This window comes from Festucalex cinctus, chromosome 17 (assembly GCF_051991245.1).
Source record: "Festucalex cinctus isolate MCC-2025b chromosome 17, RoL_Fcin_1.0, whole genome shotgun sequence".
Taxonomy (NCBI): Eukaryota; Metazoa; Chordata; class Actinopteri; order Syngnathiformes; family Syngnathidae; genus Festucalex; species Festucalex cinctus.
In genome coordinates, this window is record NC_135427.1 from 16,393,205 (window position 1) to 16,412,224 (window position 19,020).

Here is a 19,020-nt window from a genome sequence, read left to right on the forward strand (position 1 = left end):
TAGTAAGGCGTTTTTTATTTTCTTAAAAAAATGACCATGTATAGTAAGGCGTTTTTTATTTTCTTAAAAAAACGACCATGTATAGTAAGGCGTTTTTTATAAAAAAAAACAAAAAAAAAAACGACCATGTATAGTAAGGCGTTTTTTATTTTATTTAAAAAACGACCATGTATCGTAAGGCGTTTATTTTATTTAAAAAAACGACCATCTATAGTAAGGCGTTTATTTTCTTTAAAAAAATGACCATGTATAGTAAGGCGTATTTTTTTCCCCCTAAAAAAAATGATCATGTATAGTAAGGCGTTTTTTATTTTATTAAAAAAACGACCATGTATAGTAAGGCATTTTTTAATTAAAAAAAACTACCACGTATAGTAAGGCGTTTATTTTATTTAAAAAAACGACCATGTATAGTAAGGCGTATTTTATTTTCTTAAAAAAACGACCATGTATAGTAAGGCGATTTATTTTCTTAAAAAAACGACCATGTATAGTAAGGCGTTTTATATTTTATTAAAAAAAACGACCATGTATAGTAAGGCGTTTTTTATTTTATTTTAAAAAAAAAACGACCATGTATAGTAAGGCGTATTTTATTTTCTTAAAAAAACGACCATGTATAGTAAGGCGATTTATTTTCTTAAAAAAACGACCATGTATAGTAAGGCGTTTTATATTTTATTAAAAAAAACGACCATGTATAGTAAGGCGTTTTTTTATTTTATTAAAAAAACGACCATGTATATTCAGGCGTTTTATATTTTATTAAAAAAAACGACCATGTATAGTCAGGCGTTTTTTATTTTATTAAAAAAACGACCATGTATAGTAAGGCATTTTTTATTTTATTAAAAAACGACCATGTATCGTAAGGCGTTTTTTATTTTCTTAAAAAAACGACCATGTATAGTAAGGCGTTTTTTATAAAAAAAAAATAAAAAAAAACTACCATGTATAGTAAGGCGTTTTTTATTTTATTTAAAAAACGACCATGTATCGTAAGGCGTTTATTTTATTTAAAAAAACGACCATGTATAGTAAGGCGTTTTTTATTTTATTAAAAAAAAAAAAAACGACCATGTATAGTAAGGCGTTTTTTATTTCATTAAAAAAAAAAAACGACCATGTATAGTAAGGCGTTTTTTATTTTATTAAAAAAATGACCATGTATAGTAAGGCGTTTTTTATTTTCTTAAAAAAACGACCATGTATAGTAAGGCGTTTTTTATAAAAAAAAAACAAAAAAAAAACGACCATGTATAGTAAGGCGTTTTTTATTTTATTTAAAAAACGACCATGTATCGTAAGGCGTTTATTTTATTTTAAAAAACGACCATCTATAGTAAGGCGTTTATTTTCTTTAAAAAAATGACCATGTATAGTAAGGCGTATTTTTTTCCCCCTAAAAAAAATGATCATGTATAGTAAGGCGTTTTTTATTTTATTAAAAAAAACGACCATGTATAGTAAGGCGTTTTTTATTTTATTAAAAAAACGACCATGTATAGTAAGGCATTTTTTAATTAAAAAAAACTACCACGTATAGTAAGGCGTTTATTTTATTTAAAAAAACGACCATGTATAGTAAGGCGTATTTTATTTTCTTAAAAAAACGACCGTGTATAGTAAGGCGATTTATTTTCTTAAAAAAACGACCATGTATAGTAAGGCGTTTTATATTTTATTAAAAAAAACGACCATGTATAGTAAGGCGTTTTTTATTTTATTTAAAAAAAAAAACGACCATGTATAGTAAGGCGTTTATTTTATTTAAAAAAACGCCCATGTATAGTAAGGCGGATTTTTTCCCCCCTAAAAAAATGATCATGTATAGTAAGGCGTTTTTTATTTTATTAAAAAAAAACGACCATGTACAGTAAGGCATTTTTTCTTATTAAAAAAAAACGACCATGTATAGTAAGGCGTTTTTTATTTTATTAAAAAAATGACCATGTATAGTAAGGCGTTTTTTATTTTCTTAAAAAAACGACCATGTATAGTAAGGCGTTTTTTATAAAAAAAAAATAAAAAAAAACGACCATGTATAGTAAGGCGTTTTTTATTTTATTTAAAAAACGACCATGTATCGTAAGGCGTTTATTTTATTAAAAAAAACGACCATGTATAGTAAGGCGTTTATTTTCTTTAAAAAAATGACCATGTATAGTAAGGCGTATTTTTTCCCCCCTAAAAAAAATGATCATGTATAGTAAGGCGTTTTTTATTTTATTAAAAAAAACGACCATATGTAGTAAGGCGTTTTTTATTTTATTAAAAAAACGACCATGTATAGTAAGGCATTTTTTAATTAAAAAAAACTACCACGTATAGTAAGGCGTTTATTTTATTTAAAAAAACGACCATGTATAGTAAGGCGATTTATTTTCTTAAAAAAAACGACCATGTATAGTAAGGCGTTTTTTAGTTTATAAAAAAAACGACCATGTATAGTAAGGCGTTTTTTATTTTATAAAAAAAACGACCATGTATAGTAAGGCGTTTTTTATTTTATTAAAAAAAAACGACCATGTATAGTAAGGCATTTTTTATTTTATTAAAAAAACGACCATGTACAGTAAGGCGTTTTATATTTTATTAAAAAAAACGACCATGTATAGTAAGGCGTTTTTTATTTTATTTAAAAAAAAAAAACGACCATGTATAGTAAGGCGTTTTTTACTTTATTAAAAAAACGACCATGTATAGTAAGGCGTTTTTTATTTTAATTTAAAAAACAACCATGTATATTAAGGCGTTTATTTTATTTAAAAAAACGACCATGTATAGTAAGGTGTTTTTTATTTCATGAAAAAAACGACCATGTATAGTAAGGCGTTTTTTATTTAAAAAAAAAAAAACGACCATGTATAGTAAGGCGTTTTTTATTTCATGAAAAAAACGACCATGTATAGTTAGGCGTTTTTTATTTTATTAAAAAAACAATCATGTATAGTAAGGCGTTTTTTATTTTCTAAAAAAAACGACCATGTATAGTAAGGCGTTTTTTATTTTATTAAAAAAACGACCATGTATAGTAAGGCGTTTATTTTATTAAAAAAAACGACCATGTATAGTAAGGCGTTTTTTATTTTATTAAAAAAAACGACCATGTATAGTAAGGCGTTTTTTATTTCATGAAAAAAACGACCATGTATAGTAAGGCGTTTTTTATTTAAAAAAATAAAAAATAAATGACCATGTATAGTAAGGCGTTTTTTATTTCATTAAAAAAACGACCATGTATAGTAAAGCGTTTTTTATTAAAAAACAAAACAAAAACGACCATGTATAGTAAGGCGTTTTTTATTTCATGAAAAAAAACGACCATGTATAGTAAGGCGTTTTTTATTTTATTAAAAAAACGACCATGTATAGTAAGGCTTTTTTTTCCGACAAAAAAACGACCATGTATAGTAAGGCTTTTTTTTCCGACAAAAAAACGACCATGTATAGCAAGGCTTTTTTTCCGACAAAAAAACGACCATGTATAGTAAGGCTTTTTTTTCTGACAAAAAAATGACCATGTATAGTAAGGCTTGTTTTTCCGACAAAAAGACGACCATGTATAGTAAGGCTTTTTTTTTCCGACAAAAAAATGACCATGTATAGTAAGGCTTTTTTTCCGACAAAAAAACGACCATGTATAGTAAGGATTTTTTTTCCGACAAAAAAACGACCATGTATAGTAAGGCTTTTTTTTTCCGACAAAAAAACGACCATATAGTAAGGCTTTTTTTTTCAGACAAAAAAACGACCATGTATACTCAGGCTTTTTTTTCCGACAAAAAAACGACCATGTATAGTAAGGCTTTTTTTTCCGACAAAAAAACGACCATGTATAGTAAGGCTTTTTTTTTCCGACAAAAAAACGACCATATAGTAAGGCTTTTTTTTTCAGACAAAAAAACGACCATGTATACTCAGGCTTTTTTTTCCGACAAAAAAACGACCATGTATAGTAAGGCTTTTTTTTCAGACAAAAAAACGACCATGTATAGTAAGGCTTTTTTTTCCGACAAAAAAACGACCATGTATAGTAAGGCTTTTTTTTCCGACAAAAAAACGACCATGTATAGTAAGGCTTTTTTTTTCCGACAAAAAAACGACCATGTATAGCAAGGCTTTTTTTTCCGACAAAAAAACGACCATGTATAGTAAGGCTTTTTTTTTTCGACAAAAAAACGACCATGTATAGTAAGGCGTTTTTTATCTTATTAAAAAAAACGACCATGTATAGTAAGGCGTTTTTTATTTTATTAAAAAACTACCATGTATAGTAAGGCTTTTTTTTTCAGACAAAAAAATGACCATGTATAGTAAGGCTTTTTTTTTCGACAAAAAACCGACCATGTATAGTAAGGCTTTTTTTTTCCGACAAAAAAATGACCATGTATAGTAAGGCTTTTTTTCCGACAAAAAAACGACCATGTACAGTAAGGCTTTTTTTTCCGACAAAAAAACGACCATGTATAGTAAGGCTTTTTTTTTCGACAAAAAAACGACCATGTATAGTAAGGCTTTTTTTTCCGACAAAAAAACGACCATGTATACTAAGGCTTTTTTTTCCGACAAAAAAACGACCATGTATACTAAGGCTTTTTTTTCCGACAAAAAAACGACCATGTATAGTAAGGCTTTTTTTTCTGACAAAAAAACAACCATGTATACTAAGGCTTTTTTTTTCCGACAAAAAGACGACCATGTATAGTAAGGCATTTTTTTCCGACAAAAAAACGACCATGTATAGTAAGGCTTTTTTTTCCCAACAAATAAACGACCATGTATCGTAAGGCTTTTTTTTTTCGGACAAAAAAACGACCATGTATAGTAAGGCTTTTTTTTCCGACAAAAAAACGACCATGTATAGTAAGGCTTTTTTTTCTGACACAAAAACGACCATGTATAGTAAGGCTTTTTTTTTCCGACAAAAAAACGACCATGTATAGTAAGGCTTTTTTTTTCAGACAAAAAAACGACCATGTATACTCAGGCTTTTTTTTCCGACAAAAAAACGACCATGTATAGTAAGGCTTTTTTTTCCGACAAAAAAACGACCATGTATAGTAAGGCTTTTTTTTTCCGACAAAAAAACGACCATGTATAGTAAGGCTTTTTTTTTTCGACAAAAAAACGACCATGTATAGCAAGGCTTTTTTTTCCGACAAAAAAACGACCATGTATAGTAAGGCTTTTTTTCCGACAAAAAAACGACCATGTATAGTAAGGCTTTTTTTCCGACAAAAAAACGACCATGTATAGTAAGGGTTTTTTTTCTGACAAAAAAACGACCATGTATAGTAATGCTTTTTTTTCCGACAAAAAAAACGACCATGTATAGTAAGGCTTTTTTTTCTGACAAAAAAACGACCATGTATAGTAAGGCTTGTTTTTCCGACAAAAAAACGACCATGTATAGTAAGGCTTTTTTTTTTCAGACAAAAAAATGACCATGTATAGTAAGGCTTTTTTTCCGACAAAAAAACGACCATGTACAGTAAGGCTTTTTTTTCCGACAAAAAAACGACCATGTATAGTAAGGCTTTTTTTTTCAGACAAAAAAATGACCATGTATAATAAGGCTTTTTTTCCGACAAAAAAATGACCATGTATAGTAAGGCTTTTTTTCCGACAAAAAAACGACCATGTACAGTAAGGCTTTTTTTTCCGACAAAAAAACGACCATGTATAGTAAGGCTTTTTTTTTCGACAAAAAAACGACCATGTATACTAAGGCTTTTTTTTTCGACAAAAAAACGACCATGTATACTAAGGCTTTTTTTTCCGACAAAAAAACGACCATGTATAGTAAGGCTTTTTTTTCTGACAAAAAAACAACCATGTATACTAAGGCTTTTTTTTTCCGACAAAAAGACAACCATGTATAGTAAGGCATTTTTTTCCGACAAAAAAACGACCATGTATAGTAAGGCTTTTTTTTCCCGACAAATAAACGACCATGTATCGTAAGGCTTTTTTTTTTCGGACAAAAAAACGACCATGTATAGTAAGGCTTTTTTTTCCGACAAAAAAACGACCATGTATAGTAAGGCTTTTTTTTCTGACACAAAAACGACCATGTATAGTAAGGCTTTTTTTTTTTTTTTTTTTTTTTTTTTTTTTTTTTCAAATCCTAGTCATACTTACTAAACTCATTACCCCTCTTTCCAGTAAACAGACTAACAGCCCTGTGGTCTAGTGGTAGATTGTCTACCCTCAGACACGTAGGTTGTGGGTTCGATCCCAGGCTGAGTCTAACCAAATGACCATTTATAGTAAGGCATTTTTTTCCGACAAAAAAACGACCATGTATACTAAGGCTTTTTTTTCCGACAAAAAAACGACCATGTATAGTAAGGCTTTTTTTTCTGACAAAAAAACAACCATGTATACTAAGGCTTTTTTTTTCCGACAAAAAGACGACCATGTATAGTAAGGCATTTTTTTCCGACAAAAAAACGACCATGTATAGTAAGGCTTTTTTTTCCCAACAAATAAACGACCATGTATCGTAAGGCTTTTTTTTTCGGACAAAAAAACGACCATGTATAGTAAGGCGTTTTTTATTTTATTAAAAAAACGACCATGTATAGTAAGGCGTTTTTTTATTTTATTAAAAAAACGACCATGTATATTCAGGCGTTTTATATTTTATTAAAAAAAACGACCATGTATAGTCAGGCGTTTTTTATTTTATTAAAAAAACGACCATGTATAGTAAGGCATTTTTTATATTATTAAAAAAACAACCATGTATAGTAAGGCATTTTTTTTATTTTATTAAAAAAACGACCATGTATAGTAAGGCGTTTTTTATTTTATTAAAAAACTACCATGTATAGTAAGGCGTTTTTTATTTCATTAAAAAAACGACCATGTATAGTAAGAAGTTTATTTCATTAAAAAAACGACCATGTATAGTAAGGCGTATTTTTTTCCCCCTAAAGAAAATGATCATGTATAGTAAGGCGTTTTTTTATTTTATTAAAAAAAACGACCATGTATAGTCAGGCGTTTTATATTTTATTTAAAAAAACGACCATGTATAGTAAGGCGTATTTTATTTTCTTAAAAAAACGACCATGTATAGTAAGGCATTTTTTATTTTATTAAAAAAACAACCATGTATAGTAAGGCATTTTTTTTATTTTATTAAAAAAACGACCATGTATAGTAAGGCGTTTTTTATCTTATTAAAAAAAACGACCATGTATAGTAAGGCGTTTTTTATTTTATTAAAAAACTACCATGTATAGTAAGGCGTTTTTCATTTCATTAAAAAAACGACCATGTATAGTAAGAAGTTTATTTCATTAAAAAAACGACCATGTATAGTAAGGCGTATTTTTTTCCCCCTAAAGAAAATGATCATGTATAGTAAGGCGTTTTTTTATTTTATTAAAAAAAACGACCATGTATAGTCAGGCGTTTTATATTTTATTTAAAAAAACGACCATGTATAGTAAGGCGTATTTTATTTTCTTAAAAAAAAGACCATGTATAGTAAGGCGATTTATTTTCTTAAAAAAACGACCATGTATAGTAAGGCGTTTTATATTTTATTAAAAAAAACGACCATGTATAGTAAGGCGTTTTTTATTTCATTTAAAAAAAAAAACGACCATGTATAGTAAGCCGTTTATTTTATTTAAAAAAACGCCCATGTATAGTAAGGCGGATTTTTTCCCCCCTAAAAAAATGATCATGTATAGTAAGGCGTTTTTTTATTTTATTAAAAAAAATGACCGTGTATAGTAAGGCGTTTTTTATTTTCTTAAAAAAACGACCATGTATAGTAAGGCGTTTTTTATAAAAAAAAAACACAAAAAAAACGACCATGTATAGTAAGGCGTTTTTTATTTTATTTAAAAAACGACCATGTATCGTAAGGCGTTTATTTTATTTAAAAAAACGACCATGTATAGTAAGCCGTTTTTTATAAAAAAAACTAAAAAAAAAACGACCATGTATAGTAAGGCGTTTTTTATCTTATTAAAAAAAACGACCATGTATAGTAAGGCGTTTTTTATTTTATTAAAAAACTACCATGTATAGCAAGGCGTTTTTTATTTCATTAAAAAAACGACCATGTATAGTAAGAAGTTTATTTCATTAAAAAAACGACCATGTATAGTAAGGCGTATTTTTTTCCCCCTAAAGAAAATGATCATGTATAGTAAGGCGTTTTTTTATTTTATTAAAAAAAACGACCATGTATAGTCAGGCGTTTTATATTTTATTAAAAAAAACGACCATGTATAGTAAGGCGTTTTTTATTTCATGAAAAAAAAGACCATGTATAGTAAGGCGTTTTTTATTTTCTTAAAAAAACGACCATGTATAGTAAGGCATTTTTTATTTTATTAAAAAACGACCATGTATAGTAAGGCGTTTTTCATCTTATTAAAAAAATGACCATGTATAGTAAGGCGTTTTTATTTTCTTAAAAAAACGACCATGTATAGTAAGGCGTTTTTTATTTGATTAAAAAAACGACCATGTATAGTAAGGCGTTTATTTTATTTAAACAAAACGACCATGTATCGTAAGGCGTTTTTTCTTATTAAAAAAAAAACGACCATGTATAGTAAGGCGTTTTTTATTTTATTAAAAAAATGACCATGTATAGTAAGGCGTTTTTTATTTTCTTAAAAAAACGACCATGTATAGTAAGGCGTTTTTTATTTTATTAAAAAAAATGACCGTGTATAGTAAGGCGTTTTTTATTTTCTTAAAAAAACGACCATGTATAGTAAGGCGTTTTTTATAAAAAAAAACAAAAAAAAAACGACCATGTATAGTAAGGCGTTTTTTATTTTATTTAAAAAACGACCATGTATCGTAAGGCGTTTATTTTATTTAAAAAAAACGACCATGTATAGTAAGCCGTTTTTTATTTTATAAAAAAAAAAAAAACGACCATGTATAGTAAGGCGTTTTTTATTTCATTAAAAAAAACAAACGACCATGTATAGTAAGGCGTTTTTTATTTTCTTAAAAAAATGACCATGTATAGTAAGGCGTTTTTTATTTTCTTAAAAAAACGACCATGTATAGTAAGGCGTTTTTTATAAAAAAAAAACAAAAAAAAAAACGACCATGTATAGTAAGGCGTTTTTTATTTTATTTAAAAAACGACCATGTATCGTAAGGCGTTTATTTTATTTAAAAAAACGACCATCTATAGTAAGGCGTTTATTTTCTTTAAAAAAATGACCATGTATAGTAAGGCGTATTTTTTTCCCCCTAAAAAAAATGATCATGTATAGTAAGGCGTTTTTTATTTTATTAAAAAAAACGACCATGTATAGTAAGGCGTTTTTTATTTTATTAAAAAAACGACCATGTATAGTGAGGCATTTTTTAATTAAAAAAAACTACCACGTATAGTAAGGCGTTTATTTTATTTAAAAAAATGACCATGTATAGTAAGGCGTATTTTATTTTCTTAAAAAAACGACCATGTATAGTAAGGCGATTTATTTTCTTAAAAAAACGACCATGTATAGTAAGGCGTTTTATATTTTATTAAAAAAAACGACCATGTATAGTAAGGCGTTTTTTATTTTATTTAAAAAAAAAAACGACCATGTATAGTAAGGCGTATTTTATTTTCTTAAAAAAACGACCATGTATAGTAAGGCGATTTATTTTCTTAAAAAAACGACCATGTATATTCAGGCGTTTTATATTTTATTAAAAAAAACGACCATGTATAGTCAGGCGTTTTTTATTTTATTAAAAAAACGACCATGTATAGTAAGGCATTTTTTATTTTATTAAAAAACGACCATGTATCGTAAGGCGTTTTTTATTTTCTTAAAAAAACGACCATGTATAGTAAGGCGTTTTTTATAAAAAAAAAACAATAAAAAAAACGACCATGTATAGTAAGGCGTTTTTTATTTTATTTAAAAAACGACCATGTATCGTAAGGCGTTTATTTTATTTAAAAAAACGACCATGTATAGTAAGGCGTTTTTTATTTTATTAAAAAAAAAAAAAAACGACCATGTATAGTAAGGCGTTTTTTATTTCATTAAAAAAAAAAAACGACCATGTATAGTAAGGCGTTTTTTATTTTATTAAAAAAATGACCATGTATAGTAAGGCGTTTTTTATTTTCTTAAAAAAACGACCATGTATAGTAAGGCGTTTTTTATAAAAAAAAAACAAAAAAAAAACGACCATGTATAGTAAGGCGTTTTTTATTTTATTTAAAAAACGACCATGTATCGTAAGGCGTTTATTTTATTTAAAAAAACGACCATCTATAGTAAGGCGTTTATTTTCTTTAAAAAAATGACCATGTATAGTAAGGCGTATTTTTTTCCCCCTAAAAAAAATGATCATGTATAGTAAGGCGTTTTTTATTTTATTAAAAAAAACGACCATGTATAGTAAGGCGTTTTTTATTTTATTAAAAAAACGACCATGTATAGTAAGGCATTTTTTAATTAAAAAAAACTACCACGTATAGTAAGGCGTTTATTTTATTTAAAAAAACGACCATGTATAGTAAGGCGTATTTTATTTTCTTAAAAAAACGACCGTGTATAGTAAGGCGATTTATTTTCTTAAAAAAACGACCATGTATAGTAAGGCGTTTTTTATTTTATTTAAAAAAAAAAACGACCATGTATAGTAAGGCGTTTATTTTATTTAAAAAAACGCCCATGTATAGTAAGGCGGATTTTTTCCCCCCTAAAAAAATGATCATGTATAGTAAGGCGTTTTTTATTTTATTAAAAAAAACGACCATGTACAGTAAGGCATTTTTTCTTATTAAAAAAAAACGACCATGTATAGTAAGGCGTTTTTTATTTTATTAAAAAAATGACCATGTATAGTAAGGCATTTTTTATTTTCTTAAAAAAACGACCATGTATAGTAAGGCGTTTTTTATTTTATTTAAAAAACGACCATGTATCGTAAGGCGTTTATTTTATTAAAAAAAACGACCATGTATAGTAAGGCGTTTATTTTCTTTAAAAAAATGACCATGTATAGTAAGGCGTATTTTTTTCCCCCTAAAAAAAATGATCATGTATAGTAAGGCGTTTTTTATTTTATTAAAAAAAACGACCATATGTAGTAAGGCGTTTTTTATTTTATTAAAAAAACGACCATGTATAGTAAGGCATTTTTTAATAAAAAAAAACTACCACGTATAGTAAGGCGTTTATTTTATTTAAAAAAACGACCATGTATAGTAAGGCGATTTATTTTCTTAAAAAAAACGACCATGTATAGTAAGGCGTTTTTTAGTTTATAAAAAAAACGACCATGTATAGTAAGGCGTTTTTTATTTTATAAAAAAAACGACCATGTATAGTAAGGCGTTTTTTATTTTATTAAAAAAAAACGACCATGTATAGTAAGGCATTTTTTATTTTATTAAAAAAACGACCATGTACAGTAAGGCGTTTTATATTTTATTAAAAAAAACGACCATGTATAGTAAGGCGTTTTTTATTTTATTTAAAAAAAAAAAACGACCATGTATAGTAAGGCGTTTTTTACTTTATTAAAAAAACGACCATGTATAGTAAGGCGTTTTTTATTTTATAAAAAAAACGACCATGTATAGTAAGGCGTTTTTTATTTTATTAAAAAAAAACGACCATGTATAGTAAGGCATTTTTTATTTTATTAAAAAAACGACCATGTACAGTAAGGCGTTTTATATTTTATTAAAAAAAACGACCATGTATAGTAAGGCGTTTTTTATTTTATTTAAAAAAAAAAAACGACCATGTATAGTAAGGCGTTTTTTACTTTATTAAAAAAACGACCATGTATAGTAAGGCGTTTTTTATTTTAATTTAAAAAACAACCATGTATATTAAGGCGTTTATTTTATTTAAAAAAACGACCATGTATAGTAAGGTGTTTTTTATTTCATGAAAAAAACGACCATGTATAGTAAGGCGTTTTTTATTTAAAAAAAAAAAAAACAACCATGTATAGTAAGGCGTTTTTTATTTCATGAAAAAAACGACCATGTATAGTTAGGCGTTTTTTATTTTATTAAAAAAACAACCATGTATAGTAAGGCGTTTTTTATTTTCTAAAAAAAACGACCATGTATAGTAAGGCGTTTTTTATTTTATTAAAAAAACGACCATGTATAGTAAGGCGTTTATTTTATTTAAAAAAACGACCATGTATAGTAAGGCGTTTTTTATTTTATTAAAAAAAACGACCATGTATAGTCAGGCGTTTTATATTTTATTAAAAAAAACGACCATGTATAGTAAGGCGTTTTTTATTTAAAAAAAACGACCATGTATAGTAAGGTGTTTATTTTATTTAAAAAAAACGACCATGTATAGTAAGGCGTTTTTTATTTAAAAAAAAAACGACCATGTATAGTAAGGCGTTTTTTATTTAAAAAAAAAAACGACCATGTATAGTAAGGCGTTTTTTATTTCATGAAAAAAAACGACCATGTATAGTAAGGCGTTTTTTATTTTATGAAAAAAACGACCATGTATAGTTAGGCGTTTTTTATTTTATTAAAAAAACAACCATGTATAGTAAGGCGTTTTTTATTTTCTAAAAAAAACGACCATGTATAGTTAGGCGTTTTTTATTTTATTAAAAAAACGACCATGTATAGTAAGGCGTTTATTTTATTTAAAAAAACGACCATGTATAGTAAGGCGTTTTTTATTTTCTTAAAAAAACGACCATGTATAGTAAGGCGTTTTTTATTTTATTAAAAAAAACGACCATGTATAGTAAGGCGTTTCTTATTTCATGAAAAAAACGACCATGTATAGTAAGGCGTTTTTTATTTAAAAAAAAAAAAAAAATGACCATGTATAGTAAGGCGTTTTTTATTTCATGAAAAAAACGACCATGTATAGTAAAGCGTTTTTTATTAAAAAACAAAACAAAAACGACCATGTATAGTAAGGCGTTTTTTATTTCATGAAAAAAAACGACCATGTATAGTAAGGCGTTTTTTATTTTATTAAAAAAACAACCATGTATAGTAAGGCGTTTTTTTATTTTATTAAAAAAATGACCATGTATAGTAAGGCGTTTTTTATCTTATTAAAAAAACGACCATTTATAATAAGGCGTTTCTTTTAGTAAAAAAACGACCACGTATAGTAAGGCGTTTTTTATTTTATGAAAAAAACGACCATGTATAGTAAGGCGTTTTTTATAAAAAAAAAACAAAAAAAACGACCATGTATAGTAAGCCGTTTTTTATTTCATGAAAAAAACGACCATGTATAGTTAGGCGTTTTTTATTTAAAAAAAAAAAAAAAAAGACCATGTATAGTAAGGCGTTTTTTATTTTATTAAAAAAACAACCATGTATAGTAAGGCGTTTTTTATTTAAAAAAAAAACGACCATGTATAGTAAGGCGTTTTTTATTTAAAAAAAAAAAACGACCATGTATAGTAAGGAATTTTTTATTAAAAAAAAAAGACCATGTATAGTAAGGCGTTTTTTATTTAAAAAAAAAAAACGACCATGTATAGTTAGGCATTTTTTATCTTATTAAAAAAAAACGACCATGTATAGTTAGGCGTTTTTTATTTTATTAAAAAAATGACCATGTATAGTAAGGCGTTTTTTATTTTATTAAAAAAAGGACCATTTATAGTAAGGCGTTTTTTATTAAAAAAAACAAAAAAACGACCATGTATAGTAAGGCTTTTTTTATTTTATTAAAAAACGACCATGTATAGTAAGGCGTTTTTTATCTTATTAAAAAAATGACCATGTATAGTAAGGCGTTTTTTATTTTCTTAAAAAAACGACCATGTATAGTAAGGCGTTTTTTATTTTCTAAAAAAAACGACCATGTATAGTAAGGCGTTTTTTATTTTATTAAAAAAACGACCATGTATAGTAAGGCGTTTATTTTATTTAAAAAAACGACCATGTATAGTAAGGCGTTTTTTATTTTATTAAAAAAAACGACCATGTATAGTCAGGCGTTTTATATTTTATTAAAAAAAACGACCATGTATAGTAAGGCGTTTTTTATTTAAAAAAAACGACCATGTATAGTAAGGTGTTTATTTTATTTTAAAAAAACGACCATGTATAGTAAGGCGTTTTTTATTTTAAAAAAAAACGACCATGTATAGTAAGGCGTTTTTTATTTTAAAAAAAAAACGACCATGTATAGTAAGGCGTTTTTTATTTCATGAAAAAAAACGACCATGTATAGTAAGGCGTTTTTTATTTTATGAAAAAAACGACCATGTATAGTTAGGCGTTTTTTATTTTATTAAAAAAACAACCATGTATAGTAAGGCGTTTTTTATTTTCTAAAAAAAACGACCATGTATAGTAAGGCGTTTTTTATTTTATTAAAAAAACGACCATGTATAGTAAGGCGTTTATTTTATTTAAAAAAACGACCATGTATAGTAAGGCGTTTTTTATTTTCTTAAAAAAACGACCATGTATAGTAAGGCGTTTTTTATTTTATTAAAAAAAACGACCATGTATAGTAAGGCGTTTTTTATTTCATGAAAAAAACGACCATGTATAGTAAGGCGTTTTTTATTTAAAAAAAAAAAAAAAAATGACCATGTATAGTAAGGCGTTTTTTATTTCATGAAAAAAACGACCATGTATAGTAAAGCGTTTTTTATTAAAAAACAAAACAAAAACGACCATGTATAGTAAGGCGTTTTTTATTTCATGAAAAAAAACGACCATGTATAGTAAGGCGTTTTTTATTTTATTAAAAAAACAACCATGTATAGTAAGGCGTTTTTTTATTTTATTAAAAAAATGACCATGTATAGTAAGGCGTTTTTTATCTTATTAAAAAAACGACCATTTATAATAAGGCGTTTCTTTTAGTATAGTAAGGCGTTTTTTATTTTATGAAAAAAACGACCATGTATAGTAAGGCGTTTTTTATAAAAAAAAAAAAAAAAAACGACCATGTATAGTAAGCCGTTTTTTATTTCATGAAAAAAACGACCATGTATAGTTAGGCGTTTTTTATTTAAAAAAAAAAAAAAAAGACCATGTATAGTAAGGCGTTTTTTATTTTATTAAAAAAACAACCATGTATAGTAAGGCGTTTTTTATTTAAAAAAAAAACGACCATGTATAGTAAGGCGTTTTTTATTTAAAAAAAAAAAACGACCATGTATAGTAAGGAATTTTTTATTAAAAAAAAAAGACCATGTATAGTAAGGCGTTTTTTATTTAAAAAAAAAAAACGACCATGTATAGTTAGGCATTTTTTATCTTATTAAAAAAAAACGACCATGTATAGTTAGTTGTTTTTTATTTTATTAAAAAAATGACCATGTATAGTAAGGCGTTTTTTATTTTCTTAAAAAAACGACCATGTATAGTAAGGCGTTTTTTATTAAAAAAAACAAAAAAACGACCATGTATAGTAAGGCGTTTTTTATTTTCTTAAAAAAAGGACCATTTATAGTAAGGCGTTTTTTATTTTCTTAAAAAAACGACCATGTATAGTAAGGCGTTTTTTATTTTATTAAAAAACGACCATGTATAGTAAGGCGTTTTTTATCTTATTAAAAAAATGACCATGTATAGTAAGCCGTTTTTTATTTTCTTAAAAAAACGACCATGTATAGTAAGGCGTTTTTTATTTTATTAAAAAAACGACCATGTATAGTAAGGCGTTTATTTTATTTAAAAAAACGACCATGTATAGTAAGGCGTTTTTTATTTTAAAAAAAAACGACCATGTATAGTAAGGCGTTTTTTATTTCATGAAAAAAACGACCATGTATAGTAAGGCGTTTTTTATTTTATTAAAAAAATGACCATGTATAGTAAGGCGTTTTTTATTTTCTTAAAAAAACGACCATGTATAGTAAGGCGTTTTTTATTTTATAAAAAAAACGACCATGTATAGTAAGGCGTTTTTTATTTTTTTAAAAAAAAAAACAAAAAAAAAACGACCATGTATAGTAAGGCGTTTTTTATTTTCTTAAAAAAACGACCATGTATAGTAAGGCGTTTTTTATTTTATTAAAAAACAACCATGTATAGTAAGGCGTTTTTTTATCTTATTAAAAAAATGACCATGTATAGTAAGGCGTTTTTTATTTCATTAAAAAAACGACCATGTATAGTAAGGCGTATTTTTTTCCCCCTAAAGAAAATGATCATGTATAGTAAGGCGTTTTTTTATTTTATAAAAAAAAAACGACCATGTATAGTAAGGCATTTTTTATTTTATTAAAAAAAACGACCATGTATAGTAAGGCGTTTTTTATTTTAAAAAAACGACCATGTATAGTAAGGTGTTTATTTTATAAAAAAAAAACGACCATGTATAGTAAGGCGTTTTTTTAATTTTATTAAAAAAAACGACCATGTATAGTCAGGCGTTTTATATTTTATTAAAAAAAACGACCATGTATAGTAAGGCGTTTTTTATTTTAAAAAAACGACCATGTATAGTAAGGTGTTTATTTTATTTTAAAAAAACGACCATGTATAGTAAGGCGTTTTTTATTTAAAAAAAAAACGACCATGTATAGTAAGGCGTTTTTTATTTTAAAAAAAAAACGACCATGTATAGTAAGGCGTTTTTTATTTTATTAAAAAAACGACCATGTATCGTAAGGCGTTTTTTTATTTCATTAAAAAAACGACCATGTATATTCAGGCGTTTGATATTTTATTAAAAAAACGACCATGTATAGTAAGGCATTTTTTATTTTATTAAAAAACGACCATGTATCGTAAGGCGTTTTTTATTTTCTTAAAAAAACGACCATGTATAGTAAGGCGTTTTTTATTTTATTAAAAAAACGACCATGTATAGTAAGGCATTTTTTATTTTATTAAAAAACGACCATGTATAGTAAGGCGTTTTTTATTTTATTAAAAAACGACCATGTATAGTAAGGCGTTTTTTATTTTATTAAAAAAACGACCATGTATAGTAAGGCGTTTTTTATTTTATTAAAAAAACGACCATGTATAGTAAGGCAATTTTTATTTTATTAAAAAACGACCATGTATAGTAAGGCGTTTTTTATTTTATCAAAAAAACGACCATGTATAGTAAGGCGTTTTTTATTTTAAAAAAAAACGACCATGTATAGTAAGGCGTTTTTAATTTTTTTTAAAAAACGACCATGTATAGTAAGGAATTTTTTATTTAAAAAAAAACGACCATGTATAGTAAGGCGTTTTTTATTTAAAAAAAAAAACGACCATGTATAGTTAGGCATTTTTTATCTTATTAAAAAAAAACGACCATGTATAGTAAGGCGTTTTTTATTTTATTAAAAAAACGACCATGTATAGTAAGGCGTTTTTTATTTTCTTAAAAAAACGACCATGTATAGTAAGGCGTTTTTTATTAAAAAAAAAAAACGACCATGTATAGTAAGGCGTTTTTTATTTTATTAAAAAACGACCATGTATAGTAAGGCGTTTTTTATCTTATTAAAAAAATGACCATGTATAGTAAGGCGTTTTTTATTTTCTTAAAAAAACGACCATGTATAGTAAGGCGTTTTTTATTTTATTAAAAAACGACCATGTATAGTAAGGCGTTTTTTATTTCATGAAAAAAACGACCATGTATAGTAAGGCGTTTTTTATTTAAAAAAAAAAAAACGACCATGTATAGTAAGGCGTTTTTTATTTTCTTAAAAAAACGACCATGTATAGTAAGGCGTTTTTTATTTTCTTAAAAAAACGACCATGTATAGTAAGGCGTTTTTTATTTTATTAAAAAACGACCATGTATAGTAAGGCATTTTTTATCTTATTAAAAAAACGACCATGTATAGTAAGGCGTTTTTTATTTTATTAAAAAAACGACCATGTATAGTAAGGCATTTTTTATTTAAAAAAAAAACGACCATGTATAGTAAGGCGTTTATTTTATTAAAAAAAAAACGACCATGTATAGTAAGGCGTTTTTTATTTAAAAAAAAAAAACGACCATGTATAGTAAGGCGTTTTTTATTTCATGAAAAAAACGACCATGTATAGTAAGGCGTTTTTTATTTTTAAAAAAAAACCGACCATGTATAGTAAGGCGTTTTTTATTTTATTAAAAAAACGGCCATGTATAGTAAGGCGTTTTTTATTTAAAAAAAAAAAACAACCATGTATAGTAAGGCGTTTTTTATTTTATTAAAAAAACGACCATGTATAGTAAGGCGTTTTTTATTTTATTTAGAAAACGACCATGTATAGTAAGGCGTTTATTTTATTTAAAAAAACGACCATGTATAGTAAGGCGTTTTTTATTTAAAAAAAAAAACGACCATGTATAGTAAGGCGTTTTTTATTTCATGAAAAAAACGACCATGTATAGTAAGGCGTTTTTTATTTAAAAAAAAAAAACCGACCATGTATAGTAAGGCGTTTTTTATTTTATTAAAAAAACGACCATGTATAGTAAGGCGTTTTTTATTTTATTAAAAAACGACCATGTATAGTAAGGCATTTTTTATCTTATTAAAAAAATGACCATGTATAGTAAGGCGTTTTTTATTTTATTAAAAAAACGACCATGTATAGTAAGGCGTTTTTTATTTAAAAAAAAAAAAACGACCATGTATAGTAAGGCGTTTTTTATTTTATTAAAAAAACGACCATGTATAGTAAGGCGTTTTTTATTTTATTAAAAAAACGACCATGTATAGTAAGGCGTTTTTTATTAAGGCGTTTTTTATTTTATTAAAAAAACGGCCATGTATAGTAAGGCGTTTTTTATTTAAAAAAAAAAACGACCATGTATAGTAAGGCGTTTTTTATTTTATTAAAAAAACGACCATGTATAGTAAGGCGTTTTTTATTTTATTTAGAAAACGACCATGTATAGTAAGGCGTTTATTTTATTTAAAAAAAACGACCATGTATAGTAAGGCGTTTTTTATTTTAAAAAAAAAAACGACCATGTATAGTAAGGCGTTTTTTATTTCATGAAAAAAACGACCATGTATAGTAAGGCGTTTTTTATTTAAAAAAAAAAAACCGACCATGTATAGTAAGGCGTTTTTTATTTTATTAAAAAAACGACCATG

General features: G+C 26.3%; 1 protein-coding gene across 1 annotated transcript in view; it reads left to right on the forward strand.

Annotated features, from left to right (window-relative positions):
- Positions 1-19,020, forward strand: part of LOC144005465 (uncharacterized) — a 237,300-nt gene that overhangs the window by 207,838 nt on the left and 10,442 nt on the right. The gene's annotated exons all lie outside the window — the stretch shown is intronic.